This window comes from Lepisosteus platostomus, chromosome 16, assembly GCF_059453375.1.
Source record: "Lepisosteus platostomus isolate fLepPlt1 chromosome 16, fLepPlt1.hap1, whole genome shotgun sequence".
In the NCBI taxonomy this organism is placed as follows: Eukaryota; Metazoa; Chordata; class Actinopteri; order Semionotiformes; family Lepisosteidae; genus Lepisosteus; species Lepisosteus platostomus.
The window spans coordinates 9,351,037-9,362,773 of record NC_142626.1 but is presented as its reverse complement, the minus strand read 5'-3'; the positions used below and the strand labels follow the sequence as shown (position 1 = coordinate 9,362,773).

At 38.7% G+C, this 11,737-nt stretch overlaps 1 long non-coding RNA gene across 1 annotated transcript; it reads left to right on the top strand.

Annotated features, from left to right (window-relative positions):
* Positions 1-6,340: 6,340 nt before the first annotated feature.
* On the top strand, positions 6,341-10,025 carry LOC148646825 (uncharacterized). The gene is made up of 4 exons (XR_015927669.1): positions 6,341-6,437; positions 6,601-7,005; positions 7,964-8,154; positions 9,111-10,025. It is a non-coding gene; the product is annotated as an uncharacterized LOC148646825 (long non-coding RNA).
* Positions 10,026-11,737: the final 1,712 nt, after the last annotated feature.

The following is an 11,737-nucleotide window of genomic DNA, read 5'->3' as shown; positions in this document are numbered from 1 at the left end:
GTAAGAAAACATGGATTCATTTTTTGTTACTATTTCATTTCCAAAGTGCTGTTGTCAGAGTGCTCTGAGTCTCTTCACCCAGTAGATTTGTTACAGCTATGCACTGGCTGAAAACTGGCCAGGCTCCACAGCTCCTGGTTTATGATGCAACAAACCATCAGTCAGGAGTTCCTGATTGATTCACTGGCAGTGGGTCTGGAACAGCCTCTACACTGATAATCATTTTGTGTGTGTAGATGTATTTAAGTACTAAGCTTAACAGGCTATGAAACTGAAAATTGGAAATAAAAAAAAATTATATCAATTAGTAGTATAGCTTTTTAATATTTAAGATTTTAAGCATAACTAGATAACTATTTTTATCTTGTAATATTTATTATATAAAATGCAATCCAATCAACTCCATTTCTAAAGACAGATCACAGACACTATTGTGAGACACTGGGGATCTGGATGTTTTTCATTTAGATGTGTTAATCAAACAGAACCACAAAAACACTGACTACCATTATTAGTATTGACCTCAAGAAGGATGCAGGGCACATCAGTGCTGTCTCCCCTGTAACAGCACCATGATTTCATCAGTGAAACAGGCTTAATTTCCAACAATCGTCAACTCAGTTCTCCCATTGCTGACATTTGTCTCCTCCTAGCTATGTAAAAACTGCACTGTGTTTAGATTTCTTATTCAGCACTTGAAGGATTTTAGTCTGAAACATTCTGATATTTTAATAATTTAAATGGTGTGTATATAATAAAAACCGGAAGGAAACAAAATCTCCTTGAAGGAGATCTGTTTCTCTTTATAAATTTGGTGAACTTCTTACACAAGGCACTTCTTTTAAATAATTTGTAAGTAATTTTACCCCCACTCTGTGAAAAAAATGAAAGTTCAAAAATGTGGTGTCAGTTCACATGCCTTGAACAACATTCCACAGTAAACGAAAGAACATTATACATGTGATGCCTCTTGATTATTCATAGTGAAGTATGAGATCTCTCCCCCACAAAATGATCATTACTACTACTGGGAAGCTTATAATGGAGTGGAGTGGTGGCACTGTGGTTAAGGCTCTGCACTTGAGGGTAGAAGGTTGCCGGTTATAATGCCATGGCTGGCAGAGAAATTCTATTCTGTTGGGCCCCTGAGCAAGGCTCCAGGGGTGCTGTATAAATTGCTGACCCCCAGCTTCTTGTGTGTCTTGTGGAGAGCAAGATGGATTATGTGAGAAAACAAATTCCTAATGCAAGAAATTGTATCATTCAGGTGGAGCCCCTGTTACCTGCAAAGAACTTCTGGTGAAGCCCTATGTATGTGCAAGTAATTATAATTATGATTATTATTAAAATTAAAGAATTGCACATATAATTTCTTTGCCTGTTTTATTAGAATTGCACACCAACACATTATTCTTCATCAACAGTTTTATATCTCCAGTCATTGTACATTTTAAATTTTCTAGAGCCAAAATAAATTTGAGTGCAGTTACTTGAATACATTTGAATCAAACTCTGATACTTTTGTCTTGTTTTACTTGTTTTTTTGTTTATTTAACAGCGCAGGAGTGGGAGGAGCCACAGTGAGTACTGGTAAAAGTCAACGCCCCATCTGAGGGGGCAGAGACACTGGTGTGAGGTTAGCGAAAAAAAACCCCACAAAAAACACAAATAGGGCTGGAAAAAGATTTTAAAAAACGCTAAAGAAAAAATACACCGCTTAGCACAGCAGTGGCCAGGCTGGACATACCCTATTTTACAGGGTCTTGTCTGGGAGAGCAGGGAGTGTAAGGCCTAAATAAAAATAAAACCTCAACCTGTCTCGGTGAAAGATGCATGGCAGGAGAGGGGGGGAAAAGGGTCAGTCTGCCCAATATAGATACACGGTGGGACCGGCAAAAAGAAAACAAAAAGGAAAAACGAGGGCCTTACACTCAGTCACAATCCCCTCCAGGACTGTCGGTGGAAGGTCCTCCCCTTGAGGGGGTCTGCGCATCCCTCCAGGGAGGTGCTCAGCGTATCTTTAAGTGCCCCCACAGCAGTGGTTGCTGCAGCAATCCATCGGCCTTAATCCAGGGCTCTGCCTCCACACTGAACACACCCCCATGTAATGCCACAACTGTTTCTGGGGTGGAATTCCCCAGCTTGGTTAAAAGACAAGCTTTTGCATCTCTGGAGCAGAAAAAGAAACAACGATGTCTACACACTCTAGAAAGCAAGGCTGGTAGGGCTTGATTGGGGTTGTGTGAAGTGCACTTCACCTTTCAGGTTTCCTGTTTTTATTGAAGGATAATGACCCTTGCACTCTTGGTTAGATTGAATACAAACAAGGTGTAACCTTTTGCAAGATCATTACAGTCGACCAGAACTGACTTCTGGTCAGTACATAAACAGATGTTTATCTGCTGTTTGAACTAGATTAAAATATTTACAAACACAGATCTCCCCCCCCCAAAAAAAACAGGTTGTAGTGGCTTTGCAGGTACAGTATGTGTTCGCCGTCCTAGTACAAAGCCAAGAAATTAATGCTGTAATGTTGAAAGTTGTAGTTTCCCGTGTGGCTTCCTCTGAAGGATTCATTTTCTACAACCCAAGCACAAGCATCTTTGACTGCTGCCCAAGTTGTTTTCTTGGTTATAGATTCTGCTTCTCACACTAGGGCTGTAGATTTTCAAATGGACACTGTCAAAGGGGTTCATTTTTGCTGGGCCTAAGCAGGCCTAGGAATGACATACCCATGGTGCCACTTTCACCCTTTTAACAAACAGCGATGCTGAGAGAACATTAATTCTGTATGTTCTTAATGAACATTAAAATACATTAAGTCAGCTCATTGGCCACAAGGCAGAAGGACTCTTTGTTGCTCATGAGTTTCATTTCTGCACCCAGCTTAGCATTATTTTGTCCTGGATAAAAAGGTCCACCTGGATGTGTCACAACAGGTCTTCTTTATTATTGCCGGTTGTGAATTTGGTTCCTTTTTCTGAAATCTTGGTTTGCGCCATCCAATGTAGTGACATCATGCTGTCCTGCAGTATCTCTGTAAAACAGTGCTGTAGAGAGCTGTGTTCTCAGGGTGTATTCATTGTAGTTAAGGATGGTTTCTATCAGAACCCTGTGAGATTAAAGGCTGTTGCTCTGACTGATCTCACAGTCACCAACAGTGATGCCCATCTGTCTGAAAAGCAATGCCACAGGGTAATTCAAAACGACTACCCTGGTGGTATCTGCAATCTTGTCACCATTTCCTTTGATAATATTGGTAATATTGTTTGCTAGATCATGGTGTTGTCCAAGTTCATGTAATCATTGCCGTTTCCCGTTACAAAAAATTCTTGAAAGACCTGTTAGCAGTGAGACTCCATTTAAACATTTTTCGGTGCTTGACTGTGTTGGTAATACTTTTACAAAGTCAGATTTTGTACATTCTTGTGAGCTGCAGTGTCCATGGTTAAAATATCTCACCCGTCTTATTGCGTCAGACATAGACCTTTCTTCTTTCTCACAGCCCATTTCTTGTGACTGAGTTTGATTCGACTCCATGTTTGATAAACATTAGTCCTGAACCCTGTCGCTGCTGAGGGTCCACTATTTATCACAGCATTAGCAGCATGTCTGCACATGTCTTTAGCAATATATGCTGTTGCCTTTTTATGTGCGGTTTTGCAATTTCACAACAATGTCTCAAAAAAGTACTGCTTTCCTAAATAGGGCCCTGAATATATCACTGATCCCCTCCAGTACTGGACTGGCAAGCCTTCGAAACCGGGCAATCTGTAACTGGCTTGATACTTGTGATAGTCCCAATACATGGCAGAGTCTCCATAGGGTCTAATTGGTTATTCTTCATAGGCCTGAGCTGCAACTTGAATATCACTTTCCATACGTGAAGTTGCTGGGTTTGTTCTAATCACTTCTTATTTCAGTTGTTATTGTGTTGAAAGGCTCAACATTTACAGGAACATAATGTGACTTATTGAAGGAGGGCATGATGAGCAATCCTTCTGATCCTTGGATAAGTAAACAGTGCAGGATAGGTGTGTAAGTGTCACCAAGTAGCTGGTGATGTTGTCAGTGTAGCAGGATAGGGTATTAAATTCAGGTGATCAGCAGGATGGGGTGACTTCTTCCCTCTCAAGCTGCCTCAAACCTTGTAACACGTGCCCATTCTCCTCTGAGCAAAGTGATATTTTTATCACGAGCCTCTTTAACATTTCTGCTGATGGGGTTACACTTGAAGTAAACTTTTGGATTATCAAAGTTTTGTTGTAGAACATGTTCATCACATTTATCTGTTCATAATTTGTACCTCCCTGCAGGTGTAGAAGAGTTCCAGTTCTTACAGCCATTTTCTGAGAGCAGATCAAATTCAGTATATTTGTTGAATGTATCAAAAGTGGGAGAAATTCCACACCCTTTTTAGTCTAATGTTTCTGGGGAAAGTAAGCATGAGTCAATATAAAACTTTTTCACCATCTCTTTGCCCAACTTGTCTCATAAAGGCAAGCCCCAGGCATACTTGGACAACACCTCTGTACATGTAAGCAGGTAGTTAAACCCCTTGTGAAACTGCGTGTTGACTTACGTTGACAACTTTGGCCTGCCACTGCCAGCTCGTTTCACATCTCTATGGGTTTTCACAGAAAATTGACACATTCAGGTTTACATAGAGAATAGGTGTATTGGTCTGATAGCCATTATGAAACCTCCGGCCAACCGAACCTCAAACTCTCAGATTCCAGTCTATTTCATAACCTGGACACCCCATTGTCTCGGGCTCTTTAGCTGTACAGTACAAGGAGTCCAGTCTCTCCACACCGATGATGGACAGTGTGTCTGCAAGCTGACAGAAGTGGAGGAGGGACATCACACCAGGGGCACCCTACTGTCCACCTGTTACCTGACACTTTGCAGAGGGCTGTAGAGCTTACAGTATCTGCTTTTGTCTCTGGTCTCTCCATGGGAATCTGAATGAAGCAGCCCCACCCGTGTGGAAATGGTCATATGTGTCAGGTTTGAATGTTTCTAGGAGGAATTCTCACTTAAAGATTCTGTGGGTGAGATGGAATCTTATTACACTTTACTGGTTGGTTTAGCCCTTTATATTGCAGCGTTCAGAGTTCACATTACGGTATGAAGACCAGGCTCCTCTCTCCTGTTCCAGAGCTAGCTTGAGGCTCTCTCTCTCCACTGTCTCTTCCAGCCTTCAGACTGCTGTCTGTCTGACCCTTCCAGTCAGCCCCACAGCTGTCATCTCTCTCCACACTGACTGTGCAGGGAATCCTCTGTACCCAGCCTGCAGTTGGAACAACCACTCCTGCCCCCCTTTCCCTTTGCTGTCTTGTACCAGATCTTCATATCTGGAACTTTTCATTGCAATGTCCTCTAGTTAAGAATATATTGATCATCTTCTATTTAGTTTACCTACCCTTATAGCAAAGGCAAGTTACTGTACAGAGTAATGAGGATACTATGAGCTGTACTCACTCTCTAGTAATCGAGAGGGTGATTGAAGAATAAATGTCCTATATTAAATCCTGTGCTGTCTGTGGTACACTGGTGGCTCTGGGAGATCTGACAGCCTGTGAGGGGTTAAAGTGTGAAGATGAGGCACCTTGAATTGAATTGAACAGTTGGCTACAGTTAGTACATTGTGGGTTCAGTATCTGTGGCAGGTATAACAGAAGTTCTAGTAGAGAGCTGCTTCAGTGTGTGAACTGTAAGAGATAGAGGTTAAAAACACATTCCTTTGTAAAATAACTCATATGATATTTAAACAGGTGTGTCACTGTCATGAAATTTGTATAAATGAGTTCCAAAGAAATCCAGAGAAAAAAGAGCCTCCAGATCTCACAGAACCCTGAGAGCCCAGAGACCCTGCTTGCTTGCAGGACACAACAGTGGCCACAAGGTGATGCTCATCTCAACTTTGTGCTTCAGAACTGTTTTAAAATGAGTAAAATTTGTGTGTTTTTTTAAAGAAGGATTCTATATCAAATACTTGCTTAAACTAAGTAAATAAAAGCTTACTACAGTAAGTAACTACATAATTAGTTTTAAAGCTACAGTATTACTGCCCTAAAACAGAAAATGTTATAAAGTTTAAGGAATGTGCAAGCTTTTTAATTATTTAGGGACAAACTGTTAACAGTACTGCAGTGCACTGCTAGTAATGCAACAGAAATAAAATAAAATAGTAGAAAGTAACCAAACACTTGCAGATTGCACCTGTTCTCCTAGCTCAGGCCTTTTCTAACTGTCTGTGACAGGATTTGTATACGGGAAGAAGCTTTGCATACCTGTGCCGCCTCACTGCTCCAAACACTTTAAGACTCACAGTGTGGATCAATCACTGTTCAGCTCTTTCAGAGTCACTAACACACACAGGACAATGATGTCACTGATTCTACTGCTGGGGACACTGGGGCTCTTTGTTCAAGGTGAGGATAAAAGAAAATACGTTTAAATGTTTGTACTAGCTTAATGCTCAATTTTCTTAAGACATTTGTAATGTATTCAATTATATATATATTGTACACACATTAAATAATGTCATACATTTTTAAGATTTTCATTTTAGAAAATGTCCTTATTTTATTTCAGGTTGCCATGGTCAAATTGTTCTGACTCAGTCTCCAGCTCAAACTGTTCTCCCATGAAGCTCTGTCTCAATCAGCTGTACAGCCAGTCAGTCTACTAGTGATGATGTACACTGGTACCTGCAGAAACCTGGCCAGGTTCCACAGCTCCTGGTACATGATGCAACTAACCGTTATACTGGGATTCCTGATCGATTCACTGGCAGTTACTCTGGGACAGTCTTCACACTGAAAATCACTGGAGTCCAGGCTGAAGATGCAGGAGATTATTACTGTCAGCAGGACTATAGCTACCCATTCACACAGTGATACATGTCTGTACAAAAACCTCCCTCAGCTCTACAGAAGGTTCTCGGGCTCATCGAAAGGAACCACAGAGGACTGAGACTGAGAACAGCTGCTGATACAGGTGACCTGAACTGATTTTTTAAATTTAAATTATTAAAAGATTTTAAGTATATTTCCTAAAGATGTTTTTTTCTTAAATAACAACATGGCAGGATGCTATTAACTCAAGATTGTTATAAGAGTGTGAATTGTTAAATTGTTGGATCTCTATTTTCACTGGAATGTACTGTAGCATTGTATTTTATTTTGTTTATGATACATGTACAGTATGTTATTTATTCTTTGTATTTTTTTTCATGTATTTTTATTGTATCTCTGTTATTCCGATATGCATCACAAAAAATTACTAATACCCAAGACGGTTGTTTTGGCTGTGAAGTTGACTTTGACTTACACTATGTGCCCTTTGCTCTTGTTTAATAATCTTACAATCAACAGCTTCTTATTTGGCTGTCGTATTTTGAGATCAGTGTCAAAGAGCTGGAATTTATTTTCCTGGAAATCAAGGACTTTGGTGAAAAGGACTTTGGTGAAATTCACTAAATCTGTTTTGTGCTTCTCCTGCAGCTTGTCTTTTTGTTATTGTACCTACAGTACAGTATATTTAGGAAACAAAACGAGGCCATGAATGTTTTTCCAGCCCAGACAGTGGGAGATATTTTAAGTCCAGACAGAACGTGCTATAAAAGAATTACTGCTGAGGACACTTGGGCTCTTTGCTCAAGGTGATCATTGAAACAGAAATTAATCTAAAATTGTTTGACTAAAATAAATTTAATCTTATCCTATTTAATCTTATTATTTTAGCACTATTTTAGTACTAGCATAATTCTCTCTCACAATGGGTAGATTTTAAAAAAGAAATACATGTGTTTTATTAGCAGATCAATAAAACCTGCACAGTGCTTTAGTGTTATTTTTGAGCAACTAAAGTATTTGTGTTAGAAAAATCATGAACAAGAGATGTTTTAATCATTTTAAAATGCATCCATCCATCTTCTAAACTCTATGCAATACAGGGCCACAAGAGAACGAGAGCCCATCCTGAAAAGCAGAGGGCACAAGGTGGGATACACCCTGCACAGGACACATGGCAAACAGACACTCAAAATACCACGGGCAATTTTCCCAGAAGCTCATGATTAATCCACCAGCTTGTCTTTGGACTGTGGATCATCCAGACAAAACCCACAGATTTGTTGGGAGAACAGTTAAGTCCAAATTATTTTGTGCAAAATAATATGCATTTCCTTTTCAGTATATTGATTTGTTTTTCTCTTTGTGAATTCTGTAAAGTATTTCAGACAAACTCTTACAAAACAGTTCTGATAATTTGAAAGTAATTGGTAAGTATTTTGACATCTTCAATGTGACAGAAACTTAAAAACCTGGCAGTTAGTTCACATGTCATTAACAATCAACACTAAATGAAGACAGTACAATATACACATGCTATTTAATCATATTGTTCAGAAAGGACAGCATTACCCCCTTGTAGCCTGGTCTCATCAGATCTCAGAAGCCAAGCACAGCTTGGCCAGATCAGAACCATAATGGGAGACTTCCAAGGAAGACCAGGTTCCTGCTGTCAGTGGAGCTGCTGAACCAGGATTTACAAACAATCCCAGAATGATGCTGGAGCACAAGGATGCAGTGTTGTAGGAGCTGATATCCTTCAGATGAGACATTTAAATCAAACTCTAAACACTAACCTGAGATTTTGACATGATTGAGGTGTATAACAAACTCGTGAGTCTGTTCAAGAGAGTGGGAGTGGGAGTTTCAGAGTCATTGATTTCATTACCTGGTCTGTTGTGTACTGAAGGATCCACAGTGGACTGAGGCTGAGAACAGCTGTAGAGCTGCTATCGTTGAGCAGGGCCATTACATCATTCACTCATACAGTATACATTCATTCATCTTTGTAAAAAACATTTTTGTACATCCCTGAGATGCAGTTACATGCAAAAAGTTATATTACAGGGTCCAGTGTGCTGTTACTGAAGGTGGCATCATCCTGTAGAGCCCCAGACAGTATAACATTCCCCTGCTAAAAGCTGTAAGCACAATTTATGCACTGAGGTCTGTGAAGACAGGTCTGCTGGAATCTGCTGCTGCATCATTCTGAATGATAAATAACACAGTGTTTTTGCATCTTTATCACAGGGATATTCCAAGATTCACACCATGGAGCAAACCTTGTGCCCAAGTTTACTTCATGTTTTCCTGAAGATTTTGTCCATTGTTTTTGATTAAATTAATTTCAGAATTCAAATATTGTTGTATTTAAAAGCACATGACAGTTACTGAGATATTTTGCACATTGTTGTGTTAAGTCATTGACACACAATACTCAAGGTTAAGGTTCAAACAAAATCAATCTAATGTTGTTTGACTAAGTTAACTTTAGTCCTATTATTTTTAGTCCTATTACTGTATATGTAAAAAACTATATTTCCTTTTCAATATATTAATTTGTTTTTTCTCATTGTCAATTCTGTAAAGTGTTCCAGACCTAAGACAGTTCTGATAATTTGAAAGTAATTGATAAGTATTTTTACATCTACTCTGTGATAGAAAGTTTAAAACCTGGCAGGGAATTCACATCTACACAACCATCATCACTAAATTAATAAGAACTGATTGGTCATATTTTTTACAAATGACAACCCACCTGTAGCCTGGTCTCGTCAGATATCAAAAGCTGACACAGCTGGGCCAGATCAGAACCATATCATTAAAATAAACTCTAAATACTCTGTCCCAGAAAGTGGGGTTGTGTTTTAATGTCCTGGATACATTCTGAATTTTCTTAGCTGATCTGTTGTTTACTGGAGGCACCACAGTGGAGTGAGGCTGAGAACTGCTGTAGAGCTGCTATAGTTGGGTGGGGTCAGTACATTTAAATGTAAAATATATTTTATTTAAGGCATTTATAATTCCCTGCGATGTGGTTGCATGCAAAAAAGTCATATTTGGAAAGTTTAAAACATACAGATGCAGCCATTCAAAGTGCGCGGTACAGACACGTAGAGACACGCATCGTGACGCGCGATGACGCAAAATACCGCGGTACGTTAATGGTTGACTGACAGGGGCACTCGTGGTCCGTTGGTCGGTCGTAGAAAGATTTACAGTAAATGTCTTTACTGTGCCCGTTTTAGCATTCAATATTTATATGGAATTTTACCACTGAAGGGAAATCTTAGTAGCTGAGCATAAAAAGAATAGGAGCATACTGTAACGCGTGTGAAGGCCATAAACAATATTAATTTTGGAACTTAAACATACAGTAAATGGCTGGTCTCGGTACTTTAAAGAAAACATACACACCAGTATTCCATTTCTCCCTAAACATTTTAAGCATCGAAGTCTTTAACTAACGTGATACAGGAGTCAACAAGCATACTTTTAGAATTTGATTAAAAGGGAATATAATATGGAATCGTGTATCTAAAGAAATTAATAATGATATAATTATATTCATGTACCGCAACACAAGAATAGTACACGCTGTACATTGTCTGTTGATAATGTTTCTGTAGTGCTTTTTCAGCACTCTGCATGTGACCTTGCCGGTGACGCTGTGGGTTTGGTTCCTAACTCCCACATCACATGCTCCATGTTTGAATCCTGCTGGAGCCATGACTTTTTTTTTTAACAAACATTTCCTTGAAAAAATAAAACATTTCCCTGGCTCAGAGATTAAATAAAACCTCACTCGCACCAAACAAATTTATATTTCTAAATATCACAACATGATTGAATTTAAGTAATTTTAATAACAATGAATAGTCACCTAGGCATTACAATATAAACATTTATATTGATTTAAATCGCGTTTTGATTTAAATCGCAAACGCGGGTTTAAATATATGTGTTTTTTGATTCACAATCAGACAAATGGAACATAAATTGATATCTTTGTCTTCTAAACATCTTAATAAACTTTCAGCATAGCTTTCTCCCCATTTAGATTTATTTTTCTTGGGATCTTGGGATCAAATGTGGAAAGATTAGATTGTAATCGTTTTTATTTTTAAAATACATTTTAGAAAAGTGTAATCTATACTAAAAAGCTGTACACCACCAGCTATAAAGAGAAAGAGAGAGAGAGAGAGAGAGAGAGCACAGCCAGGAGAGACAGGCATCGCGTATCTAAGGAAATAGCAGTATAACCTTGTTCATGCACAAACAGTGGCATTAATTTGGGTGTCTCTTGCCAGAAAGCTCTAAATTGCATTTTGAGTGTGGTTTTTGACTTTTTTTAAATTGCAACCCATAAATAAAGCTGATACTGTTTAGACTTCTAATTATTTTAAACTGTATTACAGCAGCACAATGCACAATGCAAACGTAAATTGCAAAAATGCACTTGGAATCTGTCCAAGCCCTACTTTGTCAGGCATTTTTTTTTTACTGTAATGGACATAAAAACTCCCTTGCTTTTAACAGAGCGTTTCATAATTTCTAACTACGAAAATTATTTAAACTGTGACATTATCATTCAACCAGAGCTCGAAATATCACAAGGATCCTCAAGAGCACAGCAAAGACTGTATTAAAAGTATATTAGTGACATACTTTAGATCTTTTTTCTGAACCGGGGAAAATCTGATCATGTTTCTCTATAAAAATAATAAAATACATTATTTTACATATCACCTTTATGTGATATCACCTTAAAGACAGCACATACAAGGGTTAATTGCACAATGGACTGCGCAAAGAAATTTAAAATAGTCTTCTTTAGGTGTGAGGGCAGGAGTGGATCGCAGCAGGCATAATCAGCA